Source organism: Pseudonaja textilis, chromosome 1, assembly GCF_049901715.1.
Source record: "Pseudonaja textilis isolate UNSWEBS1 chromosome 1, rPseTex1.2, whole genome shotgun sequence".
Taxonomy (NCBI): Eukaryota; Metazoa; Chordata; class Lepidosauria; order Squamata; family Elapidae; genus Pseudonaja; species Pseudonaja textilis.
Genome location: NC_141990.1, coordinates 312467526 through 312493111, shown reverse-complemented (window position 1 = coordinate 312493111; position 25586 = coordinate 312467526). Strand labels below are relative to the sequence as shown.

Here is a 25586-nt window from a genome sequence, read left to right as displayed (position 1 = left end):
GGTGTTCTCTGGCAAATGTCAAAAATCCTGCACAGTGTTGGGCTGTAACCACAACCCCCACCTGTGGACATCGGGCCCTCATACCACCCTCATGGAGTCTGTTTCTGACCGTTTGAGTAACCACATGCACATTTGTGGCCCTCTGGAGGTCATTTTGCAGGGCTCTGGCAGTGCTCCTCCTGTCACTCCTTGCACAAAGGCGGAGGTAGCGGTCCTGATGCTGGGTTGTTGCCCTCCTACAGCCTCCTCCACGTCTCCTGGTGTACTGGCCTGTCTCCTGGTAGCGCCTCCATGCTCTGGACACTACGCTGACAGACACAGCAAGCCTTCTTGTCACAGCTCGCATTGATGTGCCATCCTGGATGAGCTGTACTACCTGAGCCACTTGGGTTGTAGACTCCGTCTCATGCTACCACTAGAGTGACAGCACTGCCAGCATTCAAAAGTGACCAAACTATCAGCCAGAAAGCATAGGAACTGAGAAGTGGTCTGTGGTCACCACCTGCAGAACCACTCCTTTATTGGGGATGTCTTGCTGACTGCCTCTGCTTTCTACCTGTTGTCTATTCCATTTGCACAACAGCATATGAAATTGATTGTCAGCCAGTGTTGCTACCTAAGTGGACAGTATGATTTCACAGAAGTGTGATTGACTTGGAGTTACACTGTGTTGTTTAAGTGTTCCCTTTATTTTTTTGAGCAGTGTATATTTTATATGCAGTCCGAAAAACTTCGTCTTCACGCAAATGCAGGCCAGGCAAGCCAAAAAGTTGGATACCCATGATATAAAGAATATTAATTTTATCTGCAACATTCAAGAAAATCAAGAGATATTTGTACTTTAGGAGCATAAACAATCCATTAGGCACTTTAGCAAACCCAAGTGATGTTAATATTTATTTCAAAGTCACTCAAAATTACATCAAAAATCAGGAGCCTCAAAGTACTTTTTCAAAGTAAGAAATTGTATTAAAAGGCATAGGCTTTTCTGAGCACTACCATTTTCCTTCTGATATTTGTCTACTCTAGACTAAAATACCTCCTTATACAAAAGGACTATACCAAGGCTGCAGTTCTTCCACAGAGCAAGAACAGCATCATGTTTGTTCCTTTTTAGGATCACATATAAAACCTTTTCATAAGGTTAGCCCACTAAATGAGTAGAGCCATATCATATACAGGTAGTCCTCACCTTACAACAGTTCATTTAGTGACCAAAGTTACAACCACACTGAAAAAAGTGACTCATGACCATTTTTCACAATTATGACATCTGATCATGTGATCAAAAAGCAACGGCTTAGAAACTGACTCATACTTATGACTGTTGCTGTGTCCCAAGGTCATGAGATCACCTTTTGCAACCTATTGACAAGTGAAGTCAGTGGGGATGCCAGATTCACTTAACAATCATATTACTAACTTATCAGCGGCAATTCACTTAACAACTTGGCAGGACAGACCATAAAATATCTTTCAACAGAAATCTTGGGCTCAATTGTAAGTCAAGGACTACCCGTCTATGGCTGGAACTGGCAAAGACACTGGTGACCAGAAATTGAGCAGGAACAAGAAGATAAACGCATTATGACACAAAACTCCAAACTTAAACATTTGCATCCGACATCAAGTTGCAAGTACAGTACTTTGTAACTACCTTCCCAAAATAAATGCTCTCTAGAGAAACTGATGGATTACAATATTCCTGCCCCTAAAAGCATAATTTTCAAGAGCAACCTCCTCTTATGCCTGAAAAGTTTTCGATCAGGGTATGCTAACTGTTCTTAAGATATGCTGGTGAAACTATGGACACTAACCTCACAATCAATTACAAAAGCTACAAGTGGCACAAAGAGTCATGGAAAGATACAGGCTCAGCATCACAAGACAAGACAGAAAGACCCGCACATGGATTACAGAACAAACAAAAATATACAATGCCATCAAGAGTAAAAGAATGGAAATGGGCTGGTTCCATAGCAAAAAGAACTGATAACAGGTGGATCAAGGCAGTCATAGAAAGGATCCCACTTAGCATCAGAACAGAATAAGAGTTGGGAGAGGCTTTATAGGTCATCTAGTCCCATCCAAGGAGAAGACCCTACACCATTTCTGACAGATGGTAGTCCAGGCTCTTCTTGAAAGCTTCCAGTAATGAAGCTCCCACAACTTCCAAAGGCAAGCTGTTCCATTGGTTCATTTTCTGTCAGGAAATTTCTCCTTATTTCCAGGTTGAATCTCTCCTTGTTCAGTTTCCATCCATTATTCCTTGTCTGGCCTTTCGAACCTCAGGGACCATCAAACTCATAATTTTAAATCCCGCAGACCACTATGATGAATTTTGACTGACAGTGGCTTGCTGACATTGGTGGGAAAGTCAGTCCCATATTCCAGAGCTGCAGTAGTCACAAGACTGGCCCTTTGGTCATCCTGGAGCAGCTGTTCCTCCACCTGGGTGCACCAGTCTTCCATGGACTGGAGGAACTGCTCCGAGATGACCAAAGGGCCAGTCCTGTGACTACTGCAGCTCTGGAATATGGGACCGACTTTCCCACCAATGTAAGCAAGCCACCCCAGGGTGGATTTCCTTCTCCCGCCATTGGTCTTACCTTCCAGTTCCAGCTCGCATGGTTTTACTCAAGCAATGTTTGCATTCAGGTGAAGGGCGGGCCATGTGGGTGGTGCAGCCTTGTGTTCCCCCACAGCCTGGATTAATTGCTTTGGGGGGACTGCTTTGGGGGGACATTTCTCCGTGGACCACTAAAATTTTCTCGCAGACCGCCAGTGATCCCCAGCCCACCGGTTGGCAACCACTGCTTTAGAAAATAGCTTGACCCCTTCCTCTCTGTGCCAGCCCCTCAGATATTAGAACACTGCTATCATGTCACCCCTGGTCCTTCTCTTCACTAGACCTGCAACTGGTCTTCGTATGTTTTAGCCTCCAGTCCCCTAATCACCTTTCTTGCTCTTCTCTGCACTCTTTCTAAAGCAGGGGTCTCCAAACTTGGCAACCTGACTCTGTGGTTTCTCCCCCAAACCCCAAAAACTTTTAACCTTAGACTGTCTACTATTGACTTCACCCCTTTCCTAAGAGGCCTGTAGGGGCTGTGCCTACCCTCCCTGTCCTATTGTTTCTTTTTTTTTTCTCTTATATGTATCCATGTATTCATAACTATGTTGTTACTTATATCTATTATCTTGTAAGCAATTGACAAAAATAAATAAAATAAAAAATAAAGTTTAAGCTTTCTGGACTTCAACTCCCAGAATTCCTCAGCCAGCTATGCTTGCTGGAGTATTCTGGGAGTTGAAGTCCAGAAGGCTTAAAGTTGCCAAGTTTGGAGACCTCTGTTCTAGTCTCAACAGAAACGTCCATGAAAAACCAAAAAGAAGATGGATTCACGACATCATCAAGTATCGCGGGCCCAACTGGCAAAGAAAAGCCCAGGACCCCGTATGGGTTGGAAGCATGAGGAAGAGGCCTTCATCCTGCAGTGGGTGAATAATGGCTAAAAGGGATGATGATGATGATGAATATCCCTGTCATGTAGCTGGGCAGCCTGATCTCCACGTGACAGATGGAAGTGCTCCCAAATCAAACCGAGACAAGTCCTGGCAAGAAGAGGGTCCTACTTTAAAGTCCCCCGGGGCAACCTTCCCCAACCTGGTGCCCTGTGGAGGTTTCGACTCCTTACCTTAACCAGCCCCAAACGGAGGAATTCAAAAATAGGGTGAAGTAACAATTTTTAAAAAGAACCCACCGGAGGATTTCCCGTCAACACCCTAAGGGAAATAGTAGCGTTGTCATCCGGAGCTCGGGGGGCGGGAAAGAAAAAAGGGCTTTCGTTGGAATGCAAGCAAAATCTTCTCCCACTCACCGGGTAGCCATTTCTCCCCCCTACCTTTTCTCCCCCCTACCTTTTCTCCCTCCGCCCGTCCCTCCCTCCGTCCGTTCGGCCGTCCGTTCGCAGAAGCGCGGAAATCAACCGCCACGCGGTTCGAATTCCTTGCGCGCCGCTCTCCCTGCCGCTGATTGGCCGACGAGCGCGGAAGGCTGGAGGACGTCATCAAGAGTCGCCGCCGCTGCTCGTGGCTTGGTGGGACATTTTGGAGGCTGGCAAAGACTGTCAGGCGAAGGGTGGTCCCTTTAGGATGACGTCAACAACGAACCTTTAGAAAAAAGAAGAAGAAGAAGACAGTGCCTTGTCGTAAGGATCGAATGAGCAGCTGTCGGAGTAACAGCGAGCTGTAATCCGGACCAGTGTTATATTTTCTGTTATAACATTATTTTCACCAGTATTATATCCAGTTAGCTGAAACCTATGTATAATTTGTTAGTTCTTCGTTAGTTTACTATTTATTTCATTTGCGATTGAGCCGCGCGATTAACCTTTGATGAAAAGATCATATTCTCAATATTGCAACGAAATAATTGTATCTGTGAAGGGTCCTTGGAAGCTCTCTGAACTTGGTTGTTTTGTTGCAATCGTTTTATTTCATTGAGGACCCAGATTGTTGGGGGGCAATATGCTGACTCTAAACGGCTTAGAGAGGGCTGTAAAGCACTGTGAAGTGGTATATAAATCTAAATGTCTATGGAGATTCTCAATCATCCAGGTCATGGTTGTCTCAAAGGTGCTTTTTTTCAAGAGGTAACTGGATTTTCTGGTTTTTCTTTAAAGATGTTTTGCCTCTCATCCAAGAAGCTTCTTCAGCTCATTCATCAAAAAAGCACCTTTGAGATAAGTCTAAATAGTATTGCTATTACCCAAACTAGGTAATATCATTTGAGTAATGAAACGTCTGCAAGAAAACAACCAAGCCCAGAAAGCACCAAGGACCTCTTGTTTCAACCTGAGCTACCAATATCCTCCCCTATGGGTCATTGTATCTGTGTATAAACATTCTTATAATATTTCAGTAATACCTATAGATACATTATTTGCAGAGTTCCTAGGGCTGCTAATATCCAGTGTGATACTGCCCCTATTTCCTGGACTTCTAAATTTTTAACTTCAGGAAGTGTGTCCTAAGAAACTTGTATCTGCTTTCTATCTGGGATCTTTGTTATTTCTTCAATCTGCTTGGCTCATGCTTCTCATTAAGCTTATAGATAATTCTCCACTTATAACAGTTCATTTAGACTTATGACTATTTTTCACACAACCATTGCAGCATCTCCATGGTCAGATTCAAAAAAAATCACTACCGGTTCTGTGGGCGTGACTTGGTGGGCATAGCTGACTTGGTGGGTATGGCAGGGGAAGGACTATTTTTCACACAACCATTGCAGCATCTCCATGGTCAGATTCAAAAAAAATCACTACCGGTTCTGTGGGCGTGACTTGGTGGGCATAGCTGACTTGGTGGGTATGGCAGGGGAAGGTTACTGCAAAATCCTATTCTCTCTCCACCCCACTAACCTGCATTCCAGTTCCGTTCTCCTATGCAGGGCAACAAAAGAAGACCCAACTGATCAGCTGGGACTCGGGAGGCAGAGAATAGATGGGGGCGGGGCCAGTCAGAGGTGGTATTTGCCACTCCTCTGAATTACTCAAAATTTCCACTACTGGTTCTCCAGAATTAATCAGAACCTGCTGAATACCACCTCTATATCGATGGTCATGTGATCAATATTCAGATCCTTGGCAACTGATTCATATTTATGATGGTTGCAATGTCCTGGGATCGTGTTGGAAGTAAAATCTGTCCGATTCCAAGCCAATAGATGGGGGCAGGGCCAGTCAGAGGTGGGATTTGCCGGTTCTCCAAACTACTCAAAATTTCTGCTACTGGTTCTCCAGAAGTGGTCAGAACTTGCTGAATACCACCTCTGGCTGGTACCTATGGTAGCTGTCCATGCAAATAAGAACTTGGGGGATAAAATCAAGATTCTCAAATCAATGAAGACTTCAAATGGACAAAAACAATTTCCCCAGTACACAGGGAGGGAAAAGATTGGAGAATGCAGGTAGTATACACAGAGATCAGGACTCAAATTCCTTAATGTGCTTACTGGGGAGTAAGAGTTAATGAAGTCAATGAGACCTATTACAGAGTAAATATATACTGTTTATGATTGCTGAATGAGATGCCCATAGTCTTTCTCTTTTTTATGTTTGCCTGATTGTGTGAGTTCATAGAATCATAGGGCTTGAAAGGACTTTGAAGGTCTTCTAGTCCAACCCTCTGCTCAAAGCAGGAGTCTTATACCATCCCAAATAAATTTGTGTATGCGCAATCATTTATTTATTTATTTACAGATAGTCCTTGCTTACCAACTGCCTTATTTAGCAACCATTCAAAATTACAACAGGTGGGGGAAAAAAGAACGCATTTGTGACCAATTCTTGCATTTACCACTTTTGCAGTATTCCACAATCATGTGATTACCATTCAGGGTCTTCGCAACTGGTCCGCATTTATGACTACCACAGTTTTCTGCAGTCACACGATCACCAATTGTGAACTTCGCAGCCAGCAAGCAAAATTAATGGAGAAGTCAGAAATCAAATCACAAACCATGATCCTGTGATGTCTCACTTAATGACCACAGTGATTTGCTTAATGACAGAAGCAGAAATGACAAGTTCAGCCTAATCGCATGATTTTTCACTTAGCTACTGCAGCTCTTAGCAACAGAATTACTGTTCCAAATTCTGGTTCCTGTATTTTATCCTGCTTTTTTTTTTATTGTGGTCTCTGACTATTGCATATATAAACATGAATCTATGCACAAACATGTATAAATCAGTTCTTTGTCCACATGTATTGGGATGTAAAATCTTCAGGACTAATTTTTTAATATATATTTATAAGAAGAAACAGATGTCCGGTGATCTCCGGAACGTAAAATTATATTTACTGTACTTATTAAGCTTTCGTCAGCCTCTACTGACATCATCAATATTAAGCTACCATTACAGATATCAGTGTGTGTGTATACACATACATACATACATACATACATACATATGCTATAGATATATGGAGCTATATAGATATACACATACATATAGATAACATATATACAAATACTGTACATATATACATACATACATTTTTAATTTGATCTTCCTTATTTGCAGTGAAGGTTATCTTAAATTCAAGGCTGCCTTCCTTCGTGGAAAATAGGGCATATCAGATACAGTGAAACTGCAAAAAGCATACTTGAACAGAGATGTGAAAGTATAGGTTCACACAGAGGTTAAAACTGGCATTCAGATGTGGGATTTCTTAAGCAATTGTGCTCAGCTATGTAAAATTTTCTAACCCCTTTGTGAACTGGAGACATCTATGTATATGCTTGGATAGCTTTGTTTTAAGCCTAATTAGACAAGTTTATTGTCGAAGTCCTAAACATTAATGGACTGGTAAAAACAACATGTTCCAGGCTTTTGATCAGCCAAGTTCAAAATATGTCACCCTCTGCAGTACAGCCTTGGCCTTATTGCTTGGTCAATGAAAGGAACCAGTTATACTTATTTTCCGGTCATTAGCTGTAACTGAGTTTAAGTCATATTATTTTAACCTTCATAAATGGTTAGTTCCTGAATGCATCTAAAAATTGTGGTTTAACTATTGCAATTGCACAGATAATTTTTCTGGCTCTATTACAGTTTTACCATTGTTCTATTTTTCCCCTTGGACTTTGGGTGGGATAAATAGAATAACGGACTATCAAAAAGACACTGTGCCACATACTTATACATATACAGTATGCATACATAAATAGTTTTCCTTTGCAAAAGAGAAAAAATAAGCAGGATTTTGCCTCCTGTCTTACAGATGGTATCCACCCAAAGCAGTTTATCAGGCAGAGTTAATGGAAGATATGTTTGTTCATATAATTAGTCGCCGAGAACAAGATTAAATTATACTGTAGGGAATGTCAGCCATGCCTCTAGCTCTTATGACAGACTAATCACAGTCTGTTCATTTAAATTCACTTTAGTAGAATATACAAACATGTTTGTTAAATGTACAGTATTTTCTCCATTTGAATCCCTATTCTATTGGAGTAAAACATTTAAGTAGTAATGCTCAAATCACAGTGCTGGGCAAAGACTTTTAGAAATAGTGGACAATATCTGTAGCTTGGGTGTAGGATGAGAGTGAAGGTTCATTCTGCAAACTTGTGGGTTACCAGTGTAAGTAACATTTTACCTAGCCTGGTAATGAAATGTTTGGAACCAACCCTCAAGCTTGGAGAACGAACTTTCACTCTCAAAGACATTTAGATTCAGAAATGGCATGGGCTCTTGTTAACTTGCTGCCTTTAGATATTTAACAGATTAACAGAGTTGGAAGGGACCTTGTAGGTCATCTAGTCCAACCCCCACCCAAGCAGGAGATCCTATGCCATTTCTGACAGATTGCAGCCCAGTCTCTTCTTGAAAGCTTCCATTGATGAAGCTCCCACAAATTCCGAGGGCAAGCTGTTCCATTGGTTGATTGCTCTCACAATCAGAAAATTTCTCCTTATTTCCAGGTTGAATCTCTCCTTGTAGTCCAGAGCACCATATTGGGAAAACGACTGCAAAATAAGACTTTTCCAAATTATCCACCCTGAGAACTCTTCTTTTATATTTTATCTTTGTCAGCTAATTATTGATTGATTGTGTGCAATGAAAATGGCATTGACTATTTCCAAATGGAGTTGAGTGTGGAGATTCTCAGACATTCAAGTCATGGTTGTCCCAAAAGTGCTTTTTCAAGAGACAGCTGGATTTTCTTTGTTTTTGCTTGAAGATGTTTCACTTCTTATCCAAGAAGTGAAACATCTTCCAACAAAAAGAAAACCCAGTGGCCTTTTGAAAAAACACCTTTGGAACCAAACAGAGCTGTTTAAACAATAATCAAAAGCACTCAGGTTTCATACAGGTCTCTGGAACTGTCCCATTGCTTTGCATGCCATCTACTTTTATCTTACACTGATCACTTCGCTGGAAAAGAAAGCTATTGTCTAGCAGCACCGCATCCGTTGCCTTATTGCACTGCTTGGACAACCTGGAACCTCTCTGTTTCACCATGCTTCTTGACCTGTATATCAGTTTCTCATGAGGACAATGAGATGTTCTGGGATTCCTATTTTTCTGAGCATATTCTGCAGCTTGATATGATCAACACAACAGAAAGTATTCTTTTGGCTTTCTCGGTTATTGAGTGTCCATCAAGGATAATGCCTCACATTCCTCAGCCTTTTCTGAAGCCCGCTTGTACATCTGGCATCTCTGTTTTCATGTAGGGCTCTAACCTGCATTGTATGATCCTAAGCATTATTTAGTTATGTGAAATTAAGGAGAGTATACAAAACATATACTTCTGGTTTACTTACTGCATTCTATTCCAAAAAGTTGGGTATTCTGCAAGAAAATAATCAGGCTCAAAGAGTCTTAAAAACTTCTCATTTCAACCTGGAGCTACAAATATTCTCCTTTTATTAGAACTCTCACAGACCCTCAGTTCTTCTTCAGTAACACATTGGGTGCCATCATAACTCAGGGGACCACCAGTTAATGGTGTATATAATCAATCATATTTTCTACTGACACATTTTCTTTGTAAAAATAGAGAAGTGACTTGTCATTACCTTCTTCCACACAGTATGAATGCCTTGTCATTAAGTCGGGGGTGTCAAACTCGATTTCATTGAAGGCTGCATCAGGTTTGTGTTTGACCTCCGGGGGGCAGGGTGGGCATGGTCATGGTGGATATGGCCAGCTTGAGGTCACTCATGTCAGAGGCACCTGTGGTGGCCCAATGGCTCTGACAGTGAAAATGGGCTCCTGGGCTCCATTTTCGGCCACAATGACCTCCTGCAGCCTTCTGCCAGTGAAAATATGGCCTCCCTGAGTTCCATTTTTTTCTGGCAGAGGGCTGCAGGAGGCCATCACAGCCAAAAAAGGAGCCTGGGAGGGCCACGTGTGGTGCTCCTGAGCTTCATTTTCAGTGGCAAAGGCACCAGGGCAGGGGTGGTATTTAGCAGGTTCTGACCAGTTCTGGAGAACTGGTAGCGGAAATTTTGAGTAGTTTGGAGAACTGGTAAATACCACCTTTGACTGGAGATTTTACAGTATCCTTCCCCTGCCACGCCTACCAGCCACGCCCACAGAACCGGTAGTAAAAAAAATTGAATCCTACCACTGCACCGCAGGCCCAGGGTTGCCATCTGGCCGTTTTTCCAGCCAAATTCGAGAAATCTGGCCGTATTTCTATCTGCTTGGCCGTGAAAAAATGATGTCTCCGGCCAAATTTATTTGGTCGGAAATTTGACCGTACGAAAGTTGCTTGGCCGTGAAATCGGCCAGATGGCAACCCAGCTGCTCTCCTTCCCTCGCGCATGCATGTCACCATGAGCAAAAGGAGGACAAGCGTGTCCTCTCAGTTCTCCGACATGCCTGCTTCCTCTCAACTCCCGTCACACACCCCTTCGGGACCATGGTGCCTGGCCACGCCCCCTTCCCACCTGTGACCCGAGCAGGGGCAGCTCCTCCTCCATCAATACCACACCCATTCCCATTCCGGCTCGTTCCAACGTCACACCCCTCGGCTTCCCCACCCATCCCGAGCTCTCCTTCCCTCACGCATGCGTGTCACCATGAGCAAAAGGAGGACAAGCGCGTCCTCTGGCGCTCTCCTTCCCTCGCACATGCGCGTCACCATGAGCAAAAAATAATTTGGCCGAATTTGGCCGTATTTTGACTTGAGTTTGGCCGCAGAGCCAAACTGCGATCTGGCAACCCTGCGCGGGCCGTTCCTTCACTGTTTCCAGGGCAGCCCTATGGGCCAGATCTAAGCACTCTGCAGGCCAGATCCGGTCCCTGGGCCTTGAATTTCACACCCCTGCATTAAGTGATCATCTGTCCCCATCATCTTTCTCCATCTCTGCTGCCCAATATAGATGACTGCTTGTTTTATCTGGATACTTGGAATGATCTTCACATCTTAGGTGATTCTGCTGTGAATATATGTAGCCTTGGCATGCACTCCTAATGTTCTTCACTCATCCCTCTTAAGAATACGCCCCCCCCCATGAGCGCACAGAGCAAGGCACCAGTATTCAGACATTTTAAAATTAAATCAATGTTAATAGATTTAAATTTTTTAATAATCAGAACTTTACAAAGTTCTTTGCTTTGATCTTATCTCTGAGATTTCAAGCAAGAGTCCTTATCAGTGCAATCACAGTTTGCATGTGATTGGTTCACATCACAAATAATAAGCCCAATTTACCAAAAAATCAGAGCTCACTCTCTTTTTCAGTGACAGACATTTTGGAATATATTGTAGGCATCACTTTGTGCTGCCCTGGATACTTGTATGGCTATTTCCTTAGAGAAAGTACAGCATTAACTTAAGGAATTTGCTGACAATAGATGTCAGAAGGTATAAGTTTCATTAAAGTAACATGGATGGTAGCCCCTGGTAAAATTATTCTCTTTCTTCATGAGTTTATTTCAACTGCTTTAAAACTTAGTTAAAATAATAAAGAAACATTCAAAAAAAATTACCTCCTAAATGCTAGAAGAGAATCAGTTTGGTATAATGGCTAAAGTACCAAGGTAGAAACTGGGAAACTGTGAGTTCTTGTGCCTTAGGCACAAAGCTAGCTGGATGATTTTGGGCTAAATTTAATCTCAGAGACAATGGCAATCCACTTCTGAAACTTTGCTGTTATTACCTTTTTTTGTCAGAGTACAACATGTGTTCAATGAGATTGGCTGAGCCTCCCTTCGAGCACCCCCCGCAACACAACTCACAATGAGGAGAGAAGTCCCTAACCCAGTCCCAATCTTATTACACTATGTGACCTTATTGCACAACGTGCCAGCCCTGCAAGTCTATCATACTATGTTGACATGAAGTTATTTTCCATTCAGACGTCTGACAGCCCACGAGTAGAAACTGTTCTTCAGCCTGTGGGTGTGGCTGGCTATGCTTTTCCATCTCCTACCCGATGGTAGGAGAGTGAAGAAGTGCTGACCGGGATGTGAGTCGTCCCTGAGAATTTTCCTCAATCTTCTAAGGCAGCGAGCCCTAGCGAGGTCATCTAGTAGTATCAGGGAACAGCTCACGATGTTTTGTGCTGTGCTCACCAGCTTCTGTAATGTCTTTCTATCCGTGGCTGTCAAGCCAGCATACCACACCATAATGCAATATGTGAGGACGCTGCAAAGACCTATCCAGCCTATCTTGAACACAAAGAGGTTAGAATGCAGTATTGCAGGCTAATTCAGCTCACTCCCAGTAATTTCAAACCTCATTGGCTCAAGGTTGACTCAGCCTTCCAAGTTGATAAAATGAGGACCCAGATTGTTGGGGGCACTATGCTGATATTTATAAATCACTTAGAGAGTGCTGTAAAGCACTATGAAGTGGTATATGCAGTAAGTCTAGGTGCTGTTGCTATAAGAGTCATGATGGTGCAGTGGTTAGAATGCACTATTGCAGGATAAACTCTGCTCACACTTCCGGGAGTTTGATTCCTTTGATCCTGAACTGCTCAAAGTTGACTCAGCCTTCCATCCTACTGAGGTCAGTAAAATGTGGAGCCAGATTGTTGGGGGCAATAGGCTTACTCTATAAACCGCTTAAAAAGGGCCGTAAAGCACTGTGAAGCAGTATGTAAGTCTAAGTGTTATTGCTACTGCGAAAAAAGGGAAAATTATGCTAGGGAAGCTCTGCCTATTGACATGATACCTGTTCCTCCCTACTTAGTTGCTTTACTTGAGCCCTTTTCCTTTCCCTCCTCCACACATTTGCCACATATCTTTCTCAAGAGCCCAAAGGAATGGCTGTATAATAAGGAACTGTCCCTTATTCCAATCTGCTAGGTGCATGTTATTTCTGTATAATTGCAAACAAGAAAGAAAGAAAGAAAAAGGGTATGGATCTCAAAAGAGCATTAAATCAAAGAATTGAGTGCATAATATAATGTGCCATAAAAAAGTATTTTTATTTGCAACAAGCTAATGGGAGGTATTTTGTGTCTCTACCACTAGATGGAGATCTTCTCCTTTTCTAGTTGGATTCTTTTCCTATTCAAACTTTGAGGATCAGGAAGACATTGTCAGGGAATTACAGAATTTTCATAACATTAAAAGATGGGTTTACACAACAGGTGACACTAGACTAAAAAGGTAAACATGGGTAATTCAGCATTTTGTGGGAGCCCAGGGTTGTGGTATAACAGTTCTGTGCTCAATGAGCCAACCATTGAATGTGATCAGAAACGTCCAAATGCCATCTTATTTGGTCTTGAAGACACCAGCGAATCAGATGACATCACCAAAGTTTGTAATATCATAAGCAACTCAAACACAACAAACATCTCTCCTGAAGATATCATTGAAGTAACCAGAGATGGCCCTGAGTCCAAATACAATGATGGCTCAGTGGCCCCAAAATTTTGTAGAGTTCTTTGCAAAATTGAGTCCAGCAAATGCATATTCATTCATACAATAAAGGCCATTGCAAAAACCAATCCCAACCACAAAAAAACTTTGCTCAAGACCAGACTTATCCATACTACAAAGAATCCGGTCCTGTGAACTCCGCAAGGAACTCAAAAGATGTCTAGACAATGGAGAGAAGGATCTCTGCATTGACTACCACACTGATTGTATCAAAAGTAAGTCACACAACCCACAACTTCACATCCAACCCTACCTCATCCAACCCACCATCACTCAAAACTAGGCACGCATGCCCCTAACTACCTCAATTCTAACTACAACTGACCTTAAATGCAAGCTACTCAGTGCAAGAAGTCTTGTGAATAAACTACCTGCATTTTTCCTCTTATTAAATATGGCTAAATTCGACATCATATTTGTCTGTGAAACATGGCTCAATGCATCTCTCCCTGACTCCATTACCACAGTAAGAGACTATCATGTTTACCGATCCGATCGTGAAATCTGTAGAGGAGGTGGTGTTGCTATCTTCTATAAAAAAATCCTTACATCTAAAAAACATCCAAGTTACCCAAGAGGCTTGCTCTTCCTGAGACCATTGTCTGTGAACTGTCCTTAAATATCACATTTTGATTCTTACTATGTTACAGAGCACCTGATTATGACATCGAACATGTAAACAAGCTAAATTCACCACTAACATGGGCAACATCCTGCCCACACACTTTTATCTTTCTTGGTGACTTCAATCTACCTCACATTAATTGGACCCTAAACGAATGTAAAACTGAACCCATACATGCAACCTTCTACAATGCTGTAACAAACCCGGGACTGGAACAACTAGTAACCAACAATACTAGGCTTTACAACTGCCTCGATCTCATCTTCTGCAATAGTTTGAATTTAATTTACGGAATACAAATTAAAGAACCCTTTTCCAACAGTGACCACAGCATGATTGACTTTTGTCTCAACATACGTCCATACAAAAATCAACACAACAATGTGATCCCCAATTATAACTTCAAAAAAGGCAACTATGATCTTATAGACAACGATCTCTCATCCCTTGATTGTCAATTTCTATTCACTGGATGCAATACTGTTGGAAGGCCATTACAACATATTTTTACTTGAAGTCAAAAGAGTCATCAAACTATATGTACCAATAACAACTCTAAAAACCAAAAAAAAAAAAAAAAAACAGATTACCTATAACAATAAGGAAGCTTCAATCCAAAAAGAGATCTCTTTGGTGGAAAAACAAATCTGGTCACGTTGCCAACTTCAAAAGCCGATACAAAAATTTATGCCACCAGATAAAGACTGAATGCATCAATTATCACATAAAACAAGAGGAAAACCAATTCCACCTGCACTTTCTACAATTTTGTAAACAACAAAATAAAAGACTCAAGGCCCATCCCACCCCTGAAAGGACCTAATAGTAAAGATTGCAATGACAACACTATTAAAGCCAACCTCTTTAACACATTCTTTGGCTCAGTATTCGTAAACAGCAATGGATCATGCCCAGTATTTCCTAGTCAAACCACAGAAAACTACAATGATCTAATACATATCGATTTTACAGTAGACAATGTTGAAAAAGCACTATGCAATCTAAAACCATCTCTATCTATTGGACCAGACGGAATATGTGCCTACTTCTTAAAAAAGCTATCCACGGCCATCGCCGAAACTCTAAGTATAATCTTTGAAAAAATCTTTCAGGACCAGCTCCTTGCCAAAACTATGGTCACAATCCACGGTCATCCCCATCTTCAAAAAGGGAGACCCCAGCCTAATTGAAAATTACAGACCAATCTCTTTATGCTGCATCACCTGTAAAGTCATGGAATCAATTATTAACCAATCCATCATCCTCCACTTAGAGACAAACAACCTACTCTCTAATAAAAAATTTGGTTTCAGAAAAAAACTATCCTGCAATCTGCAACTCTTACACTGCAAAAACATATGGACTACACAACTCGATCAGGGCAAAGCAATAGACGCAATCTGGATAGACTTCTGTAAAGCCTTTGTTTCAGTGGTACACGGCAAATTACTCCTAAAACTAAAATCTTATGGTATCTCTGGACACCTGCATAACTGGATAGAAGCATTCCTGTCAAACAGACAACACATTGTCAAAATTGGGAGCGTCCTATCAAATTCTGTACCTGTCAACAGTGGTGTCCCCCAAGGCAGTGTTCTAGGACCAACTCTCTTTATACTCTACATAAATGACCTCTGTGATCATATTAAGAGCAACTGCATTCTCTTCGCTGATGATGTAAAGCTATTCAACACCACAGACAATACTGCTACCCTTCAAAAAGACCTCGACTATGTATCAGAATGGTCAAACAAATGGCAACTTCAAATCTCAACAAATAAATGCTCTGTCTTACATATTGGCAAAAAACAAACAAACCAGAAAATAAAATACAGGCTGAATAGTCAAGACCTTGTTGATGATCCAAACTCTGTCAAGGACCTTGGAGTACTCATCTCTAATGATCTAAGTGCTAGAGCCCACTCTAACTACATAGCCAAAAAGGCATTAAGAGTTGTTAACCTAATCTTACATAGCTTTTTCTCTGGTAATATTACACTAATAACTAGAGTATACAAAACATTTGCTAGACCAATACTCGAATACAGCTCATCAATCTGGAACCCACACTACGTATCTGATATTAACACAGTTGAGAAAGTCCAAAAATATTTCACAAGAAGTGGTCTCCACTCCTCTACTCATGGCAGAATACCTTATGCCACCAGACTTGAAATTCTAGACCTAGAAAACCTAGTATATAAAATCATACATTGCAATGTCCTACCTGTCAATGAATACTTCAGCTTCAACCATAACAATACAAGAGCAAACAATAGATACAAACTCAAGGTTAATCGCACCAAACTTGATTGCAGGAAATATGACTTCAGCAACAGAGTGGTCAATGTCTGGAATACTCTACCTGACCCTGTGGTTTCTTCCCCAAACCCCAAAAACTTTAACCTTAGACTGTCTACTATTGACCTCACCCCTTTCCTAAGAGGTCTGTAGGGGGCGTGCATAAGCGCACCAACGTGCCTACAGTCCTTGTCCTATTGTTTCTTTTATTTTTCTTATATGTATCCATGTATTCATAACAATGTTTTTACTTTTACCTATTATCTTATAAGCAATTGACAAACCAAATAAAATAATAAATACATAAATAAATAAAAATATTTTTATTCAGCAGCAATTGGTTGTATGGTCTATCTCCTAGTATTATTGCACCTAGTATTGTTTATTGTGTTTAATCTTTTTATCAGGGATGTTTTGAATTGTACTTTTTCTGTGTAAGCCTCTGAGAGTCTTCTGTTTGCTATGTATAGAAATATGCTTAATAAATTCAAATAAATAAAATCAATAGCAGTACTGCGATGGCTATGCTAGTTATAAACATGCATAACACGTGTCAATTTCCTATTAGTTTAATATATGCTGTTTCCTTATATAATTAGTCTTTACACTTTTTGTACATATAGGGCACTTTGTTCCCTACATCACCTTCTAAAACATTGATGGTCAGGCGTAAGGACCTGTGCTGTCGTGGTGGCTCTCTTGGGTTTTGACAATTTTCCTATTCTAGAATTTCCCAACACGAATACCAATTGCATACTATAGGTATCAACTTATGAACATACTAGGGACTAGACTATTCATTGTTAAGCAGTGTGGTCATTAGATGGGGCACCATGTGACCAGGAGTGGGATTCTCCCAGTTCGGACCAGTTCAGGTGAACCCCTAGCTCCAATGATCAGCTGGCTCTGAACCAGTTCTCTCCAATGATCATGTAGGTCTGCCCACCTGCCTATATCTGCTCAGCTGATTGCAGATTGCTGCACCTCAGCTGTGTTCCTTCCCTGAAGTAATCTCGAAGGTAAGTAATTTCGAAAACTGTGCATGCACGATTAGCGAACCGGTTGTTACATTGGCACCATCCCACCACTGCATCACCCCTGATTTTATGACCTTTTTTGCCATAATCTTTTTTGCCGTAAATCATCTACAATCATTAAATGAGACATCATGTGACCATGACTTGTGACCTCTTGTGGACTTCTCCCATTGATTCCTTGTTGGAAACTGCCTGAGAAGGTCACAAATGGCAGTCATGGAACCACAGGATGCTGCAACTGTTGTACCTGCACAATGGTTGCCAAGCATTTAAATCATGGTCACATGACAGGAGGGATGCTACGACAGGCATAAGTGCGAGGACCAGACATAGATCATAATTGTAAATCATCCTTTTAGTGCTATCATAATATCGAACTGTGTCTAAATGAATGTTATTAAATGAGGACTAAGTGTATTATCTTGATTTCCTTGTACATGACTCATTTAGAGGTAATGGAGCAGAGGTTTTATTTGTGTCTGTACCCCTGGTGAACTTAATATGTTACTTGTGGCAAGCGTAGTATGTTTAGACACACTTTGTTATGTGAGAATAACAACTGTGCATTGTCAACCTGTATATTGTGTGAAAAAAATGCTTAGCACTTAATGCTTAACACAACTTCGCTTGATTTCCACTGAAATTCAGTCTAAATTCTGTTTTCTTATTGCTGACTGAAAATATTACTTTTTGGGGAATACAAACATTACACAGTGAAGAAGCTAAACTAAGGTTTTCTCTCCCTAGAAAGATAAGGTGATATTTAGTGAATGATACCAGTATAAATTAGATTTAACTCTATTAGCTTTCTCTTTTCCCATGCCTTTAATTCCTTTTGTTTTTTCCATGAATAAAGGCAAAAATATGTGTATCCTGGGATAAAGTTGCATGGATTGCTCCTGTGATTGTGTAGAACAGATGGGGAGGAAGTTTAACCACCAGGTTGTAAGAACACAAGTGAGTGGTCAGATGAGGAAACCCGAACTTGTTGGTAGCCTCACATTGCACTGAACAAGGACATACATTCAGTTTCACAGCTATTAAGATTGTTAGCCATGCAGGTACAAAAACAGCCAGGGAAATGATTGAAGCCTGGGAAATGGGCCCCTTCTCAGTGAACAGGAGCGCTGATTTACCACCAGCTTATCAGGTACTTAGGAGCTGAGGGCTTGGTAGCACAAGAAAACAACAGCCAATCACCAGCCATCAACACACCAATTAAACAATAGGAAGACACTACATAAATACGACTCATGGAATAGCACAAAGCACATATCCAGTAGAGCAGAAGTGTCAAACTCATGGCCTGTGGGCTGGATGTGTCACGTTCTGGCCCCGTCCCCACCTGGTTTAGTGAAGGCGGGGAAGTCCCGTTGCGTCACAAGATGCCGCCGTGATGACATGAGTTTGACACCCCTGTAGCAGAGAGAAGTTCTTTGGAGATGGGCTCCAGCATGAGTCTGAAACTCAGTTGAATAAACCTCTGGCCTGGTTATCAAACCAGATTGGATCTTACTCTATTTCTTTTTTCTTGTTTTCTGTTTTGTTTTGTTTTTAACCTCGAAAGAAGATAGCATATAATGGAAAGCACAAGATAAGACACAAACCAAAATAGGAATCATATGCACTGAAATATACCATTTTAATATTTGATACAGGACTGTTTCTAGAACTAAAAAGATCTTGAGGATTCTTCCGTGTCCATCATGACTTTTAAATGTTTCATATTTTGACCCCAACAAAGAGCTGATTGTCAGTTGGATCGGCCTCTGATGATCAGCTGTTTCAGGCTGCAGGGATCGCCATCGCCGCACACCCCATTTTTGGCCTCCGCATCCCATTTTCAGCCTCCGCATGCTCCATTTTCAGCCTGTTCCAGGCAGTGGGGATCAGAATGGGCCAAAAATGGGGCATGGGGAGGCCGAAAATGGGGCACAGGGAGGCATCTATAGGCGATGGTGATCCCTGCAGCCTGAAACAGCTGATTGTTCAGGAGGCCGATCCAACCAACAATCAGCTGCTTGTGCTAATCAGGCTGTGCTGAAGCTGACCAGGCTGTTTGGTTTGCTGCAAGGAGGCAAACCATTGGGAGGCAGAGGCTGAAGGGTGGGGGCCAGTGGGTGGGTGGGGCTTTGGCAACATTCACTGTATAAGATGCTCAGACATTTCCACCCACTTTTTTGGGGAGGGGGGGAAGTTTGTCTTATGCATCAAAAAATTTGGTAAGTAACGGACTGATGGTTTCTTACCAACAAAGTAACTCTAAGGAACTGAACAAAATGACATGTTCATTCAAACAACATTTGCTTGGTTTTGATGGCAAATAAACTCATTTGCACATTTTTTCTAAACTGCCCTATGAATGGAATGAAAATTTTGAATAATCCTAGCTGCCATTAATTAGCAGTCTTTTAACAATGGTAACTGAAGATGGAATTAACCCAAACTCTACTCCAACAAGAAGAACAATCCTTTTAAAAGCAGCAGAATTGTTTTATAATAGATAGGAGACAGAACTTCATTCCTGGATTTTTATCTAATTAAAAGTAAGCTTTCCTTGATTATCCAAATCTAATTTAAAGGATATCATACCACCAAATAAACTAACAATGCTAATAAAAAAAGTGGGAATTTAGATCATTTTAGGTGAAGGAAGAAACTGAAATGGTCATTTTCAGTGATAAGGCTGAGGATCTCATCCTCACTATGCTGGCTGGGGAATTCTGGGAATTGACGTCCACACCTCTTCAAGTTGCCAAGTTTGAGAAATACTGTTTTATGGTGCAGAACAGAGGTAGAATCCTGCTTGAAGTCCTTATTCTAACTAATACTCTGTAGATAGAAGAGTTAAAGCTGGAATAACCAAAAGCAACCTGTCATTTGAAACTTCCTGCTAATGTTTCCAGTGGCTCAGAAAATTTCTATGTATTGGTAGATCTAGAGAAATAAGAATAATCTAAATTCTTACTCACCTCTTTTTCTCTATTCCTGTTTTTGTCTGCCCTTTATCACAGTATTCTGAAGTTGCCAGTATTTAAGAACAAACATCAAGCTTATATTTTGAACTGAATAGCATGTATGCTTGCTCTAATCTGGATAGAGAGATTGACCAGGTGTGTGGCAATACAAACTAAACCAGAAATGTCTCACAGTAATTTCTCTACACTCACAAGATGCTGGATTAAGCTAGAAAGGGACTGGGTCAGGGGTGGGATTCTACCGGTTCGTCTCAGTTCAGCAGAACTGGCGAACCAGTTCGCTCTGACAATCAGCTGCTGGGCCCACCTGCCCACCCCGGCTCCATACTGACCTTTATTTCCTGCTTTTGATGCTCGGCTGCATCGCGCAGCACAGCAGATTGCCACACGTCAGCTATTGAAGGGGAGAGTGCAGGAGTACAGGAGAAGGTCCGTATGAACACCTCTGCACACGCGCAAAGCATGTGTGCATTCACAAAGCACACTACCAAGCCACGCCCACCAAACCAGTGGTAAACCAATTTGAATCCCACCCCTGGACTGGATAGTTTATAGTTCACGGTATTGCAGTAAACCCACCAATGGTTTAAGATGTTGTGTGAACAATGTTATCAAGGCAATCTTTACAGTAAAGTGTTTTATTTATTTGAAATGCTGATGTATGATACTGTGTCCAAACAGTATGATCAGCATTAAGTAATCTGTCTCTGAAATGTATAAAATTCTATAAGCAACTAGCATGGTTACGTTTTTCTCTCTTGGACAATCATAGTGTAATACTTCTCACCTCAAGAGGTCCTTGGTGCTCTCTGAGCTTGCTAGTTTTCTTGCAGATGTTTCATTACCCTAACTAGGTAACATCATCAGTGTTTGTCTAGAGCAGGGGTCCCCAAACTTGGCAATTTTAAGACTTGTGGACTTCAACTCCCAGAATTCTTCAGCTGGCTAAGGAATTCTGGGAGTTGAATTCCATAAGTCTTAAAGTTGGCTAGTTTGGAGACCTCTGGTCTAGAGGCTAGACATAATGAAATGTCAGCCAGAAAACAAGCAAACTCAGAGAGCACCAAGGACCTCCTCACTGCAACCCTGAGCTACAAATATTCTCCTTTATTGGTACTTCTCACCCTCTCTTATTTTCTTTCACAACTTTTGCAGTTGAATTTCCCTCTCTCTTTAATTAAATGCAGAAAGTTTTCATTTCAGTAGAATAGCATCAACAAGTTTTCCCTTTCTCTGTATTGTCACCTATCTGAGAGTCTTCTGTCTGCCATTATTTCATAGCAATCTGCAGTCAAGCATTTTGGATGACCTGATATTAGAAAATGAAAGAGGCCTTCCTTTCCCTCATTCTGTGGTGCTACAGATTCTGTAGTTTCATGGACTCATTCAAATATCAATGGCTTTGATGAAGTAAAAAATAAGGTAATGGACTCTCTGCAGACTTTACTAGTTGTTGCCGACTATATGGCGTAATGCTCAGTTTCAAAGCCATTGAGCCACCGCTGCCAGAAGACATTTCCACAGTCATGTGGCCAGCATAGCATGATGGAGTGCTGTTACCTTCCCACCAAAGTGGTTACCTATTTTGTTCAGAATATTGCAGTGTAAATTCAGTGCCAGAAAAGTAAACACAGATGACTGAGACTTCTTTTAACTTTTTTATAAACATATAAAGTAAATTTTACAATACCAGTTGTAGATTTCTCCAACATCCAAACTCAAACAGAAGCAGACATGTTACAAGTTCAGAGCAGAACAGCAACTCAGGAGCCCAGAAACAGACATCAGTTTCACTTTAGTTCAGCAGGCAAGCAAGCAAATTTCACTTTAGAGCTGAGCACATAACAGAGGTAAACCCCGCCCAGATTCTCCCTTTAAGTTTCAGCCCTCAATTCAGCTCTCATCGGCTGAACTTGTTACTAAGCTCTATTTCAGTTCATGAATATACTCTGACATATTTATCTATTTGCATGCTTTCAGACTGCTAGGTTGGCAGGATGGGAGGATGGCAGCTCACCCTATTACTTGGTGCTTGGGTATTGAACCTGGGCTGCCTGTTTTAACCACTAAGCCATTGTGCTGTCAGCTTTGAAGAAGTAAAAAATAAATATTGATCCAACTTCATTTCATTTGCAAAGGTGATCTCAAAGTGACCTAATTGCAAAGTATCAATATGATTTCCTCAGGTATCAATTTTTCTGGCACTATGTAATTTCCCTAAAAATGTTGAAAGATTACAGTTATTTTATATGTTTCTTGATATTGATACTTTGTGCTAGAGTGAGTTTTCGATTACAGATTTATCTTGCAGTCTCCAGGCCAGAAGTGGGAATTAGCCACAGATTAAATGCTTCACCTGGATTTGGATAATACTAAATATAAATATCTAAATATGTCTAATTTTAAGGCAGAGTGGGAAATCTGTAATCTCCAGGGCAATTCCAGTGTCCCTTATTGTTTATCAAGCTGGTGGTAGTTCAACGATTTTTTTTATTTTCATTTAAACTAAAAAGGCTATGAGCTCATCCCAACTAGAATCTGGGATCCCTGCATGCAAAGCAGGTGTCCCAATTGAGCTATGAACACTATGCAGATTCATATTTAAAAGTTTTCGTTGTAATTGCCTGGCTTGAAGTCCAATTCATTCTGAGTCTTGACAAATAATTTGAACACCTTGTAATGGAATTGTTTCTCAAGCTGTATTAGCAATAACTGGAAAAGATTCATTGACAGTAATTAAGACTGCCAAATATAGGCTGCAAAAATCCAGATGAACAGAAGAGGGCACCTCAAAAATTCTGCTATCATCAGGAATTTTGCAGCCCAGATCTGGCAGCCTTAATAATGATCCTTTGATGGCAGCTGCTGAAAAGCATGAATAGGGCAAGAAGAGAAATGGATAACCTCTGTGTGAGTTGCCATAGCTACTAGACATATTTATTCTCTGACGTCCAGTTGAATTCCTTTGCATCAGAATTTCTTCTGCGCTGGGCTGTGTCTCTCATATTCCACCCTGAGAAAAGCCAAGCTCTGCAATCATATTCAATCATCCAAATTAAGTTGCTTCTAATATTCATGACTGGGGACTCTGGTATCCAATCAAGTGCAGGAATGGGGATTTATGAATCAGTGGAAAACTTGGTCTCTGTATTTGTAGATTTTTCTTGTGTGTTCTTATTTCTTCAAGACTCATTTTAAAAAAAGAACTTCAAAAAAAAAATTAAATAGGACTTAAATGAATTTGGCATGTACTGTATATTTGCTGCAAATGTAGAACCCCCTCCATGTATACATTTTTCTATACAATATCTTTTAATACTTTATTTGTGAAATTTCTTTATATTTTATCTAAATATAATAAAGACAGAGGCATCTTTTCTCTAGTCAGAAGAAAGACTGTTCTCTCTCTCCCTTTCTCTCTCTCCCTCTGTCCTTCCCTCCCTTCCTCCGTGTGTGTGTGTGTGTGTGTGTGTGTGTGTGTGTGTGATTACAATTTTTGGATTCAGGCTGGACTCTTAAAATTCACACCATTTAGTAATTAAATATCCATAATTTGAGTCAGTATAGTATACTGCAGGGGCCTGAGGGCCAAATCTGGCTCTCGGGGTACTTAGATCTGTCCCGCAGGGCCAACTGGAAACAGCAAATGACCTGCCTGCGGTGCCTCTGCCAGAAAAAATATAGCTCAGGGAAGTCCTGCATAGCCCCCGAGCGCCATTTTTGCTGGCAGGGACTGCAGGAAGCCATTGTGGCCAAAAACAGAGCCTCGATGAGTGATGTTGAGCTGGCCATGCCAACCCTAGTCATGCCCACCCTGTCCACACACCCCCAGAGGTCAAACACAACCCTGATTCGGCCCTCAATGAAATGGAGTTTGACACCCATGGTATACTGAATCATAAACTAATCAAACTAGCTAGGTTCGCAAAGCACACTAAGAATTCTCCATGGCTCCCATTTGTGTGACTGCCAAAATTATATCAACCTAGATTTTGTGCCCCTATTACAGAGGTGGGCAACTATGGCCTCATTACAATCTGTGGAGCTCATGTTTGAGAATTCCTGCTGGCTCAGAAATTCTGGGAGTTGAAGTCCACACATCATAAAGGATTGCCTATCCCTGCTCTGTTGTTAATCCCAATTCCTTCTATTCTGGTTTGTAACCAGAGGATGGTATCATTTCCCACATAGAGAATGGAGTCATCCATGTACATTTTCATTGCTTTTATTGCTATCAGCCATTCACCAATCAGCATAGCCATAACTTCTCCTAGTCTGGGTATCAGCTCTGAAATTGAGGGAGATGGCAAACAAAGGAGAGGTGGGGGAAGGAGGACTTTACCTGCCCTGTCTCTGGGGGCAGATCTGGAGGAAATCTTGTCACAACTCAACAATTGGACAGGCATTGGGCAGGGGGATTCATGAGATGACTGTTTCTTTGCTATTTTACAGAGTGGACAAGCCCCTGCGTAACCTGTCAGCAGTTGTTTTTTTATTTTTTATTTTTGTTTATTTTTGTCAATTGCTTACAAGATAATAGGTATAAGTAAAAACATAGTTATGAATACATGGATACATATAAGAAAAATAAAAAATAAAAGAAACAATAGGACAGGGACGGTAGGCACGTTGGTGCGCTTATGCACGCCCCCTACAGACCTCTTAGGAAAGGGGTGAGGTCCATAGTAGACAGTCTAAGGTTAAAGTTTTTGGGGGTTGGGGAAGAAACTACAGAGTCGGGTAGAGTATTCCAGACATTGACCACTCTGTTGCTGAAGTCGTATTTCCTGCAATCAAATTTGGTGCAATTAACCTTGAGTTTGTATCTATTGTTTGCTCTTGTGTTGTTATGGTTGAAACTGAAGTATTCATTGACAGGTAGGACATTGCAATGTATGATTTTATATACTATACTTAGATCAGACCGAAGGCAACATAGTTCTAGGTTTTCTAGGTCTAGAATTTTTTGTCTGGTGGCATAAGGTATGAGTAGAGTACACAAAGAGTAGAGGAGTGGAGAACTCTTCTTGTGAAATATTTCTAGACTTTCTCAACTGTGTTAATATCAGATACGTAATGTGGGTTCCAGACTGATGAGCTGTATTTGACTATTGGTCTAGCAAATGTTTTGTATGCTCTAGTTATTAGTGTAATATTACCAGAGAAAAAGCTACGAAAGATTAGGTTAGCAACTCTTAATGCCTTTTTGGGAAAACACTGCTTCAGC

At 41.2% G+C, this 25586-nt stretch overlaps 1 protein-coding gene and 1 long non-coding RNA gene across 6 annotated transcripts in view; both read right to left on the bottom strand.

The window, feature by feature from the left end:
• MIS18BP1 (MIS18 binding protein 1) overlaps positions 1–4030 on the bottom strand; it is a 29480-nt gene extending 25450 nt beyond the window's left edge. For 2 of the 5 annotated variants that reach the window (XM_026698395.2, XM_087922508.1), the window contains exon 1: positions 3762–3982. The gene's annotated coding sequence lies outside the window, so the exon portion shown is untranslated. Of the gene's footprint in view, positions 1–3695 lie in introns of all 5 variants that reach the window. The other 3 variants (XM_087922506.1, XM_087922509.1, XM_087922507.1) reach the window with 3 other exon arrangements.
• Positions 4031–4099: 69 nt separating this feature from the next.
• Positions 4100–25586, bottom strand: part of LOC148128310 (uncharacterized) — a 34375-nt gene continuing 12888 nt past the window's right edge. The window contains exon 4 of the long non-coding RNA XR_015741245.1: positions 4100–4170. This is a non-coding gene — a long non-coding RNA (uncharacterized LOC148128310). The remainder of the gene's footprint in view (positions 4171–25586) is intronic.